General features: G+C 43.7%; 1 pseudogene; it reads left to right on the forward strand.

Annotated features, from left to right (window-relative positions):
* Positions 1-5,181: 5,181 nt before the first annotated feature.
* Positions 5,182-13,391, forward strand: part of LOC119313090 — a 118,414-nt pseudogene continuing 110,204 nt past the window's right edge.

Here is a 13,391-nt window from a genome sequence, read left to right on the forward strand (position 1 = left end):
GGGGGTGGGTGGGTGGGTGGGTTTGATGAACAGTGAGTGGTGGCGTTGCGTCTGGATGAACAGGACCCCGTGGTGTGGAGGGCTGGATGAACAGTAGACGGTGGAGGGGTGCCCATGGAGGGGTGGTTGAACAGTAGCCGGTGGAGTACCGTGCGGTGGAGGCTGGATGAATAGGAGCCTGTGGAGGCTGGAGGAGGTCGACGGTACCCCGTGGAGGCTGGAGGAGGTCGACAGTGGAGATGAACAATATCCCGCGGAGTCCCGTTTTGCGGTACGCCACACCCCTCCCGATGAACAGGACCCCCGTTTCGACCGTAGCGCTCCAACACAAGTCCGTTTTGTCCGTTTTGCGGTACGCCACATGATACGTCCATTTTTCATCATGCTTTTATGTCAATATTTATTGCATTATGGGCTGTTATTTTATGTTATGTCACAATACTTATGGCTATTCTCTCTTATTTTACAGGGTTTACATGAAGAGGGAGAATGCCGGCAGCTGGAATTCTGGGCTGGAAAAGGAGCAAATATTGAAGGCCTATTCTGTGCAACTCCAAAAGTCCTGAAACTCCACGGAATACCTTAAAATAAATAAAGAAAAATCGTCGCCAAAGATGAAGGCCAGGGGGCCCACACCCTGCTCACGAGGGTGGGGGGCGCGCCCCCTACCTTGTGGGCCCCCTAGTGGCTCTCCGACGTCCATCTTCTCCTATATGAAGTCTTTCGATGAGAAAAAAATAGAAGAGAACCTTTTGGGACGAGACCCCGCTGCCACGAGGCGGAACCTTGGCGGAACCAATCTAGGGCTCCGGCACAGCTGTTCTGCCGGGGACACTTCCCTCCGGGAGGGGGAAATCATCACCATCGTCATCACCAATGCTCCTCTCATCGGGAGAGGGCAATCTCCATCAACATCTTCACCAGCACCATCTCATCTCCAAACCCTAGTTCATCTCTTGTATCCAATTCTTGTCTCCAAGTCCGGGATTGGTGCTAGTAGGTTGCTAGCAGTGTTGATTACTCCTTGTAGTTGATGCTAGTTGGTTTATTTGGTGGAAGATCATATGTTCAGATCCTTTATGCACATTATTACCCCTCTGATTATGAACATGAATACGCTTTGTGAGTAGTTACGTTCGTTCCTGAGGACAAGGGAGAAGTCTTCCTATTAGTAGTCATGTGAATTTGGTATTCATTCGATATTTTGATAAGATGTATGTTGTCTAACCTCTAGTGGTGTTATGTGAACGTCGACTACATAACACTTCACCATTATTTGGGCCTATAGGAAGGCATTGGGAAGTAATAAGTAGATGATGGGTTACTAGAGTGACAGAATCTTAAACCCTAGTTTATACGTTGCTTCGTAAGGGGCTGATTTGGATCCATATGTTTCATGCTATGGTTAGGTTTACCTTAATACTTTTGTTGTAGTTGCGGATGCTTGCAATAGAGGTTAATCATAAGTGGGATGCTTGTCCAAGTAAGGGCAGTACCCAAGCACCCGTCCACCCACATATCAAATCATCAAAGTACCGAATGCGAATCATATGAGCGTGATGAAAACTAGCTTGATGATATTCCCATGTGTCCTCGGGAGCGCTTTTCCTATTATAAGAGTTTGTCCAGGCTTGTCCTTTGCTACAAAAAGGATTGGGCCACCTTGCTGCACTTTATTTACTTTTGTTACTTGTCGCTCGTTACAATTTATCCTATCACAAAACTATTTGTTACCACTTATTTCAGTACTTGCAGAGAATACCTTGCTGAAAACCGCTTATCATTTCCTTCTGCTCCTCGTTGGGTTCGACACTCTTACTTACCGAAAGGACTACGATAGATCCCCTATACTTGTGGGTCATCAAGATTCTTTTCTGGCGCCGTTGCCGGGGAGTGAAGCGCCTTTGGTAGGTGGAATTTGGTAAGGAAAAATTTATTTAGTGTGCTGAATTTTTTTGTCACTTGTTACTATGGAAAGTAATTGTCTGAGAGGCTTGTTCGGGGTATCTTCACCCCATCCAGTTGAGCCAAGAGTTGCTCCTCAACCTACTGAACCTACTGAACCTATTGAAAATGAAACTCCTTTTGAAATTCCTTCGGGTTTGATGGGAAAACTGCTAGCTAACACTTTTACAGGAGATGGAACAAAGCATCCTGATGAACATCTACGCTATGTGGATGATATTTGTGGACTATTTAAGCTTGCAGGTATACCCGATGATGTTGTTAAGAGGAAGGCTTTCCCTTTATCTTTGGAGGGAGACGCATTGACATGGTATAGGCTATGTGATGATACGAGATCATGGGACTATAAAAGATTGAAATTGGAATTTCATCAAAAGTATTACCCCATACATCTTGTTCATCGTGATCACAATTATATATATAATTTTTGGCCTCGCGAAGGAGAAAGCATCGCTCAAGCTTGGGGGAGGCTTAAATCAATGTTATATTCATGCCCCAATCATGAGCTTGCAAAAGGAGTGATTATGCAAAGTTTTTATGCTCGACTTTCTGGTAACAATCGCACCATGCTCGATAACTCTTGTGCTGGCTCTTTTATGATGAAGCCTATTGAATTCATATGGAATTTATTGGATAGAATTAAACGCAACTCTGAAGATTGGGACCTCGACGAAGGTAAGGAGTCAGGTATGACACCTAAGTTTGATTGTGTTAAATCTTTTATGGAGACCGATATTTTCCGTAAGTTTAGCACTAAATATGGACTTGACTCTGAGATAGTAGCTTCTTTCTGTGAATCTTTTGCTACTTATGTTGATCTCCCCAAGGAGAAGTGGTTTAAATATCATCCTCCCATAGAAGTAAAAGTAGCCGCACCTATTAAAGTTGAAGAAAAGACTGTCACTTACAATGATCCTATTGTTCCCACTTCTTATGTTGAGAAACCACCTTTCCCTGTTAGAATGAAGGATCATGCTAAAGCTTCAACTGTTGTTCGTAAAAGCAATACTAGGACTTATACACCTCCTGAGAAAGTCAAAGTAGAACCCAATATTGCTATTGTTAAAGATCTCTTGTCTGATAATATTGATGGGCATGTTATTCAATTCCTTGGTGAAACCGCTAGAATTGCTAAACCCTGTGATAGAGATAAACATAGACTTGTGGTAGGCGTGCCCATTATTTCTGTTAAAATAGGAGATCATTGTTATCATGGCTTATGTGATATGGGTGCTAGTGCTAGTGCAATACCTCATTCCTTATACAAAGAAATTATGCATGAGATTGCACCTGCTGAGTTAGAAGAAATTGATGTTACAATTAAACTTGCCAATAGAGATACTATTTCACCAGTGGGAATTGTTAGAGATGTTGAAGTCTTGTGTGGGAAAACCAAATATCCCGCTGATTTTCTTGTTCTTGGTTCTCCACAAGATAGCTTTTGTCCCATTATATTTGGTAGACCCTTCTTGAATACTGTTAATGCTACGATAGATTGCAAAAAGAATGTTGTTACTGTTGGCTTGGATGATATGGTTCATGAGTTTAATTTCTCTAAATTTAGTAAACAACATCATGAGGAAGAATTTCCTAGTAAGGATGAAATTATTGGTCTTGCTTCTATTGCCGTACCTCCTAGTGATCCTTTAGAGCACTATTTGCTAGACCATGAAAATGATATGTTCATGAATGAAAGAAGGGAAATAGATGAAGTATTCTTTAAACAGGAACCTATTCTGCAACACAATTTGCCTATTGAAATCCTAGGGGATCCTCCTCCACCCAAGGGTGATCCCGTGTTTGAGCTTAAACTGTTGCCTGATAATCTTAAATATGCTTATCTTGATGAAAAGAAAATATATCCTATCATTATTAGTGCTAACCTTTCAGAGCATGAGGAAGAAAGATTATTGAAAACTCTGAAGAAGCACCGTGCCGCTATTGGATATACTCTGGATGATCTTAAGGGCATCTGTCCCACTCTATGTCAACATAAAATAAATTTGGAAGATGATGCTAAACCAGTTCGTGATCCTCAACGACGTTTGAATCCTAAAATGAAAGAAGTGGTAAGAAAGGAAATACTCAAGCTTCTGGAGGCAGGTATAATTTATCTCGTTGCTGATAGTCAGTGGGTAAGTCCTGTCCATTGTGTCCCTAAGAAAGGAGGTATTACTGTTGTCCGTAATGGTAAAGATGAATTGATTCTGCAAAGAATTATCACAGGTTATAGGATGGTAATTGATTCCCGCAAATTAAATAAGGCTACTAAGAAAGATCATTACCCCTTACCTTTTATTGATCAAATGCTAGAAAGATTATGCAAACATACACATTATTGCTTTCTAGATGGTCATTCCGGTTTTTCTCAAATACCTGTGTCGGCTAAAGATCAATCAAAGACTACTTTTACATGCCCTTTTGGTACTTTTGCTTATAGACGTATGCCTTTCGGTTTATGTAATGTGCCTGCTACCTATCAAAGATGCATGATGGCTATATTCTCTGACTTTTGCGAGAAAATTTGTGAGGTTTTCATGGATGACTTTTCCGTCTATGGTTCCTCTTTTGATGATTGCTTGAGCAATCTTGCTCGAGTTTTGCAGAGATGTGAAGAAACTAATCTTGTCTTGAATTGGGAAAAGTGCCACTTTGTGGTTAATGAAGGTATTGTCTTGGGGCACAAAGTTTCTGAAAGAGGTATTGAAGTTGATAAAGCCAAGGTTGATGCTATTGAAAAGATGCCATGTCCCAAGGACATCAAAGGTATAAGAAGTTTCCTTGGTCATGCCAGATTTTATAGGAGGTTAATTAAGGACTTCTCAAAAATCTCTTGGCCTCTGACTAATTTATTACAAAAAGATGTACCATTTGTCTTCGATGATGATTGCGTAGAAGCATTTGAAATACTTAAAAAAAGCATTAGTCTCTGCACCTGTTGTTCAACCACCTGATTGGAATTTACCCTTTGAAATTATGTGTGATGCTAGTGATTATGCTGTAGGTGCTGTTCTAGGGAAAAGAGTTGATAAGAAATTGAATGTTATCCATTATGCTAGTAAGACTCTAGACAATGCTCAAAGAAACTATGCTACTACCAAAAAGGAACTTTTAGCAGTTGTATTTGCTTGTGATAAATTCAGACCCTATATTGTTGATTCTAAAGTAACTATTCACACAGATCACGCTGCTATTAAATATCTTATGGAAAAGAAAGATGCAAAACCTAGACTTATTAGATGGGTTCTCCTTTTGCAAGAATTTGATTTGCATATTGTTGATAGAAAAGGAGCTGAGAACCCCGTTGCAGACAACTTATCTAGGTTAGAGAATGTTCTTGATGACCCACTACCTATTGATGATAGCTTTCTTGATGAACAATTAAATGTCATAAGTACTTCTCGTAGCACTCCATGGTATGCTGATTATGCTAATTATATTGTTGCTAAATTTATACCACCTAGCTTCACATACCAACAAAAGAAAAAGTTTTTCTATGACTTGCGACATTACTTTTGGGATGACCCACATCTTTATAAAGAAGGAGTAGATGGTGTTATTAGACGTTGTGTACCTGAGCATGAACAGGAACAGTTCCTACACAAGTGTCACTCTGAGGCTTATGGAGGACACCACGCTGGAGATAGAACTGCACATATGGTATTGCAATCCGGTTTTTATTGGCCTACTCTCTTCAAAGATGCCCGTAAGTTTGTTTTGTCTTGCGACGAATGTCAAAGAATTGGTAATATTAGTAGACGTCAAGAAATGCCTATGAATTATTCACTTGTTATTGAAGCATTTAATGTTTGGGGCTTTGATTATATGGGACCTTTTCCTGCCTCTAATGGATATACACATATTCTAGTTGCTGTTGATTACGTTACTAAGTGGGTAGAAGCTATTCCAACTAGTAGTGCTGATCATAACACTTCTATTAAAATGCTTAAGGAAGTTATTTTTCCAAGGTTTGGAGTCCCTAGATACTTAATGACTGATGGTGGTTCACACTTTATTCATGGTGCTTTCCTAAGATGCTTGCTAAACACGGCGTTAATCATAGAATTGCATCTCCATATCACCCGCAGTCTAGTGGTCAGGTAGAATTGAGCAATAGAGAGCTCAAATTAATTTTGCAAAAGACTGTCAATAGGTCTAGAAAGAATTGGTCCAAGAAACTGAATGATGCATTATGGGCCTATAGAACTGCATACAAAAATCCCATGGGTATGTCTCCGTATAAAATGGTTTATGGAAAAGCATGTCACTTACCTCTCGAACTAGAACATAAGGCATATTGGGCTATTAAAGAGCTCAACTATGATTTCAAACTTGCCAGTGAGAAGATGTTATTTGATATTAGCTCACTTGATGAATGGAGAACCCAAGCTTATGAAAATGCCAAGTTGTTTAAAGAAAAGGTTAAAAGATGGTATGACAAAAGGATACAAAAGCGGGAGTTTAATGTAGGTGATTATGTATTGCTATACAACTCTCGTTTAAGATTTTTTGCAGGAAAACTTCTCTCCAAATGGGAAGGTCCTTATGTTATCGAGGAGGTCTATCGTTCCGGTGCCATAAAAATCAACAACTTTGCAGGCACAAATCCAAAGGTGGTGAACGGTCAAAGGATCAAACACTATATCTCAGGTAATCCTATAAATGTTGAAACTAATATTATTGAAACCGTAACCCCGGAAGATTACATAAAGGACACTTTCCAGAACGTTCTAGACTCCAAAAAGGAATAGGTATGTGGTACGGTAAGTAAACCGACTCCAAAACAATTTTTAAGGCAATATTTCTCCGTTTTGGAATATTTAGAAAAATAGAAAAATAAGTAGCAGTCCGGGGAGGACAAGAGGCCTCCACGAGGGTCGAGGGCGCGCCCTACCCCCCTGGGCGCCCCCCTACCTCGTGAGCACCTCGTGTGCCCTCCGGACTCCGTTTCCTTGCACGATACGTATTTTGGTCGGTAAAAATTCATTATATATACTCCCGAAGGTTTTGACTCTCGTATCACGCAAATATCCTCTGTTTTTGTTTCGACTGTTGCTGCTGCAGATTAGAGCAAGATGTCTTCTCAAGAGTCAGTCAGGGAGAGCCGGATATCTAACCCGGCACAGGAACCAAGGGCAAACAACGATGCTGACCACTTTGGGCCAGCAACGGAGGAAGAGATGGAGGCTGACCTGATGAGAGTAGACGCCATGGAAGATCAAGAAGTCACCTCTCACCTCCGAGCTGGGTTTACGATGGGGGAACTACAGAGCTCGGCTATTCCAAACTCGGTTATCCCTTCTAATGTTAGATTTCTTTCCTATGAAAATATGAGGAGGAGTGTCTCTGTTTCTCCTGCAGCTATGCAACACCCTTGGGTGCAAGGAGCTTTAGCCGTTACAGGAAAGCTTCACAAGGAAATAATGGACCTCAAGCAGCAAGCCAATAAGCTCGAGGAGGAGAACCGTATCTTGAGAGGAATCATCGCCAAGAATATTACGCCAACAACAAAGAAGGAGAAATAATCACATGGGTATGGGCACTCCCCTTAGGAAATGCCAAGCTTGGGGGAGGTGCCCTGGTATCGTATCACCATCACAACTCCCATCTTTACTGTTTTTCTTAGTTCGATCCTATTAGTAGTATCTTGATTTAGTAGAATAAAGTCATGGCATGATCTAGTTTTGAGTTTTGCTTTATGCCTTCTTTGTAATCGAGTCTGTGAGCTATATAATAAAGATTAGTGTTGAGTCAAGGGCTTGAGTATTTTGCCATGATCTTGGGTGATTAGAAGAAAAAGAATAAAAAGAACCAAACAGTTCATATTGATCTTATTGAAAGTAATGACTTCACATAGAAAGAGTATGATGATTAAAAGTTGTTGGGAGTTAGCAAATATAGCTTTGGTCATCGTTGCAATTAATAGGAAGTAATAAGGAAAGAGGGGTTTCACATATAGATATATTATCATTAACATCTTTTATGATTGGGAGCACTCATTAAAATATGACATGCTAAAGAGTTGAGGTTGGACAAGAAAGACAACATAATGAGTTATGTTTTCTTATATCTGAGATAAAGTATGTTGTCATGGATCCTCTACCGTGTTGAGCTTGCCTTTCCCCCTCTTGCTAGCCAAATTCTCAGCACTAAGTAGAAATACTACTTGTGCTTCCAAATACCCTTAAACCAGTTTTGCCATGAGAGTCCACCATATCTACCTATGGATTGAGTAAGATCCTTCAAGTAAGTTGTCATCGGTGCAAGCAATAAAAATTGATCTCTAAATATGCATGACTTATTAGTGCAGAGAAAATAAACTTTGTACAAACTTGTTGTGGACGCAATAAAAGCGACGGACTGCATAATAAAGGTCCACATGCAAGGGGCAATATAAAGTGACGTTCTTTTGCATTAAGATTTTGTGCATCAACCCTAAACGCGCATGACAACCTCTGCTTCCCTCTGCGAAGGGCCTATCTTTTATTATTATCCTCTACCTTATGCAAGAGTCACGGTGATCTTCACCTCTCCCTTTTTATTTTTATCCTTTGGCAAGCTCAGCATGTTGGAAAGAACATGGTATATATATCTAATTGGATGTGGGGGAGCATGAATTATTATTGTTGACATTACCCTTGAGGTAAAAAGTTGTGGGGCAAAACTATAAGCCCCTATCTTTCTCTGTGTCCGATTAAAACTCCGTAACCACAAGTATCGCGTGAGTGTTAGCAATTATGAAGGACTAAGTGATAGTTGAGTATGTGGACTTGCTTTTAAGCTCTGACATAGACTCTTTCCGATGCTATGATAAATTGCAATTGTTTCAATGACTGAGGGTATAATTTGTTGGTTCTCAATAAGGTTTCTGTTTCATACTTTGGCTTTGTGAAAAGATTATCAATTGAGTATGAGTAACCTCATGACAAAATCTATATATGTTGCTGTTATGAAATAATCATGATGCCTTCATGTCCGTATTTTATTTTTATCGACGCCTCTACCTCTAAACATGAGGACATATTTATTGTTATCGGCTTTTCGCTTGAGGACAAGCGAGGTCTAAGCTTGGGGGAGTTGATACGTCCATTTTGCATCATGCTTTTATGTCAATATTTATTGCATTATGGGCTGTTATTTTACGTTATGTCACAATACTTATGGCTATTCTCTCTTATTTTACAGGGTTTACATGAAGAGGGAGAATGCCGGCAGCTGGAATTCTGGGCTGGAAAAGGAGCAAATATTGAAGGCCTATTCTGCGCAACTCCAAAAGTCCTGAAACTCCACGGAATACCTTAAAATAAATAAAGAAAAATCATCGCCAAAGATGAAGGCCAGGGGGCCCACACCCTGCTCACGAGGGTGGGGGCGCGCCCCCTGGGCACACCCCCTACCTTGTGGCCCCCCTGGTGGCTCTCCGACATCCATCTTCTCCTATATGAAGTCTTTCGATGAGCAAAAAATAGAAGAGAACCTTTCGGGACGAGACTCCGCCGCCATGAGGCGGAACCTTGGCGGAACCAATCTAGGGCTCCGGCAGAGCTGTTCTGCCGGGGACACTTCCCTCCGGGAGGGGGAAATCATCACCATCATCATCACCAACACTCCTCTCATCGGGAGAGGGCAATCTCCATCAACATCTTCACCAGCACCATCTCATCTCCAAACCCTAGTTCATCTCTTGTATCCAATTCTTGTCTCCAAGTCCGGGATTGGTGCTAGTAGGTTGCTAGTAGTGTTGATTACTCCTTGTAGTTGATGCTAGTTGGTTTATTTGGTGGAAGATCATATGTTCAGATCCTTTATGCACATTATTACCCCTCTGATTATGAACATGAATATGCTTTGTGAGTAGTTACGTTCGTTCCTGAGGACATGGGAGAAGTCTTGCTATTAGTAGTCATGTGAATTTGGTATTCGTTCAATATTTTGATAAGATGTATGTTGTCTAACCTCTAGTGGTGTTATGTGAACGTCGACTACATAACACTTCACCATTATTTGGGCCTAGAGGAAGGCATTGGGAAGTAATAAGTAGATGATGGGTTGCTAGAGTGACAGAAGCTTAAACCCTAGTTTATGTGTTGCTTCGTAAGGGGCTGATTTGGATCCATATGTTTCATGCTATGGTTAGGTTTACCTTAATACTTTTGTTGTAGTTGCGGATGCTTGCAATAGAGGTTAATCATAAGTGGGATGCTTGTCCAAGTAAGGGCAGTACCCAAGCACCGTTCCACCCACATATCAAATTATCAAAGTACCGAGAGCGAATCATATGAGCGTGATGAAAACTAGCTTGACGATATTCCCATGTGTCCTCGGGAGCGCTTTTCCTATTATAAGAGTTTGTCCAGGCTTGTCCTTTGCTACAAAAAGGATTGGGCCACCTTGCTGCACTTTATTTACTTTTGTTACTTGTCGCTCGTTACAATTTATCCTATCACAAAACTATCTGTTACCACTTATTTCAGTACTTGCAGAGAATACCTTGCTGAAAACCGGTTATCATTTCCTTCTACTCCTCGTTGGGTTCGATACTCTTACTTATCGAAAGGACTACGATAGATCCTCTATACTTGTGGGTCATCACCACACCCCTCCCGATCAACAGGACCTCCGTTTCACCGTAGCGCTCCAACACAAGTCCGTTTCGTCCGTTTTGCGGTACGCCACACCCCTCCCGATCAACAGGACCCCCGTTTCGACCGTAGGAGGTCCGTTTCCTTCGTTTTGCGATACGCCAGACCCCTCCCGATCAACAGGACCCCCGTTTCGAACGTGGCCGGTCGAACACAAGGCCGTTTCCTCCATTCTGCAGTACGCCAGGCCTCATTTCCATCGCCTGTTCCGTCCAAGCCCTCCCAATGAACACGACCACGCATTCCGTTCAGACCCAGCCGGTTGGCTCCCCATGCACACGACGACAATGTTGTTTCTCCGATCTGACCCAGCCATGTACACGAGCCTTGGCCGTACGTATACGCGAGTAGGCGTTCGAGACCCCGCCCGTATGTACACATACGTGGCCGTATTTTCTTTCTTGCACACTAGCCGCTGTACGTACGTGTACATGCTACATGCGCAATTCTACTACGACATGTACGCGCCTCTACTACGTCACGTGCACGCCTCTACATCAACCAGTATATATGTACGTACATGTTCGCGACCAGAATGACAACGCTACGTACGCTTCGACCAGGTGGGTCCCGACTGTTAGGCACTTCCTTGCGTGCGATGATGTAGCTGGTGGGTCCCAGTAGTCATGGGGGCGAATCGTTTTTTTCGGACACACTTCCTTGCGTGCGAAGATGTAGCTGGTGGGTCCCAGCAGGCAGGGGGAAACATTTTTTTCGCGAAATATGGTGGCCCGTCCGGCGGGTCCCCGCTGTCAGGTGGAGGAATAATTATTTTGCGCGTAATAAGGAGGCACTTCCTTGCTGCGGCCGTGGACCCAGCTGTCAGTCTCTCCACGTACAGTCCACGTCCGATGGAAGCCGTTCCTTGACCATGTTGACCATGCTGCGCCGAGAGCACCAGGGCGGTGGACGACGGCGAGGCCTAGGAAGGGGACGACGGGGAGCCGGGGAAGACGCGGCAGTGGAAGCCCGCGCGGAGAGGAGTACGAGGGTTCACTGGTTCGGCTGCGATGTGAGGCTGCCGTCGCCGCAGGGCCTGGCCAACGGTGGGAATAGTAGGAGGCGGTGAGGCCTCCGCGGCAGCACAGCCGACCACTGGAGGTAGGAGCATGCGGCACGACCGGCGCTGCTTTGGGCGGCTGGAGCAAGAAGACCAGAGGTTGAAGAAGCACTACGGCCGTTGGATGGACATCGTATGGTCATTGGAGCTAGAATCGTGCATATTGACTAAGTTGACAAAGCCCTCTGTCCCCGTCAACTTAGTAGGCCCACAAGTCAGCCTGCCACTATACTGGGTCCTATCTAACAGGGGGAGTATTCATTTTTTTTGTGCGTAATAAGGAGGCACTTCCTTACGTACGAAGATATAGCTGGTGGGTCCAAGCTGTCAGCGGCGGTAACGTTTTTTTCGCGAAATACAGAGGCCCTTTTGGTGGGTCCCTGATGTCAGGTGGAGGAATCATTATTTTGCCTATAATAAGGAGGCATTTCCTTGCGTGCGGCCTTGGACCCAGCTGTCGGCCTCTCCACGTACAGTCCACTTCAGATGCATGTCGGTCATTGACCATGTTGACTAGGCCGTGCCGAGAGCACCAGGGCGGTGGACGACGGCGAGGCCTAGGAAGGGAACGACAGGGAGGCAGGGAAGACTCGACAGTTGTTTCCCATGCGGAGGGGAGTACGACCGTACGAGGGTTTACTGGTTCGTCTGTCGTCGCCGGAGAATAACAGCAGGTGTGGGTGAATAGAGGGATGGCTAGGCCAGCGATGGGAGTACGGTGGGGCGGTGAGGCCTGCGCGGCAGCACAACCGGATGCGGGGAGGAGGGAGCAGGCAGTCCCGCTGGCGCTTGTTTGAGCGGCTGGAGCAGGAAGAGCAGAGATTGAAGAAGCACGACGGCCGTTGGATGGACATCCAACAGTCACTGCTTGTGCGTCAACCTTTTTTTAGGAAAGCCTCAAATCTGTTGAAAACAGCATACAACCCATCTACCATTATTTCTAATAATTTATAGCCCATTTGCTAATTCTTAAGGTTTTTTAGCCCATATTCTTTTTGTTAGCATTACAGCCTATATTGTGGCCACGGTTAAAAAATTATACAAAATTTTGCATATTTCGGTGCGGTCCGAACTATTTTTAATCCCAAAATTTCGACTCAGATTCAAAGTGATTTTAAAAATAAATGTATATCAACATAAAATCCAACAAATTCTCCATGCATAAAAATTAATGTAATTTAAAATCTCGAAATGAAAAAAAAGATATTTGAAACTAATTGCCGGTTTGATGTGTTTTAAAAATGTACAACCCATTTCTCATTACTGATGGGCCATTTTCTCGGCCAGCTAAATGAAAGCTCTCCTCGTCTTGAAAGATTTGCAACCCAACAGGCCTGACAAAGCGACTTACTTGGCAAATCACAAAAAAACTGGGCTGTGGCCTTGGACCCAGCTGTCAGCCTCTCCATGTACAGTACTCTTACGATGGAAGTCATTCCTTGACCATGTTGACCACACCGCGCAGAGAGCACCACGGCAGTGGACGATGGCGAGAGGAAGGGGACGACGCGGAGCCGGGGAAGACGCGGCAGTGGAAGCCCGCGCGGAGAGGAGTACAAGGGTTCACTGGTTCAGCTGCGGTGTGAGGCTGCCGTCGCCGCAGGGCCTGGCCAGCGGTGGGAATAGTAGGGGGCGGTGAGGCCTCCGCGGTAGCATAGCGGGCCACGGGAGGCAGGAGCATGCGGCACGACCGGCACTGCTTTGGGCGGCTGGAGCAAGAAGAC

Source organism: Triticum dicoccoides, chromosome 5B, assembly GCF_002162155.2.
Source record: "Triticum dicoccoides isolate Atlit2015 ecotype Zavitan chromosome 5B, WEW_v2.0, whole genome shotgun sequence".
NCBI lineage: Eukaryota > Viridiplantae > Streptophyta > Magnoliopsida > Poales > Poaceae > Triticum > Triticum dicoccoides.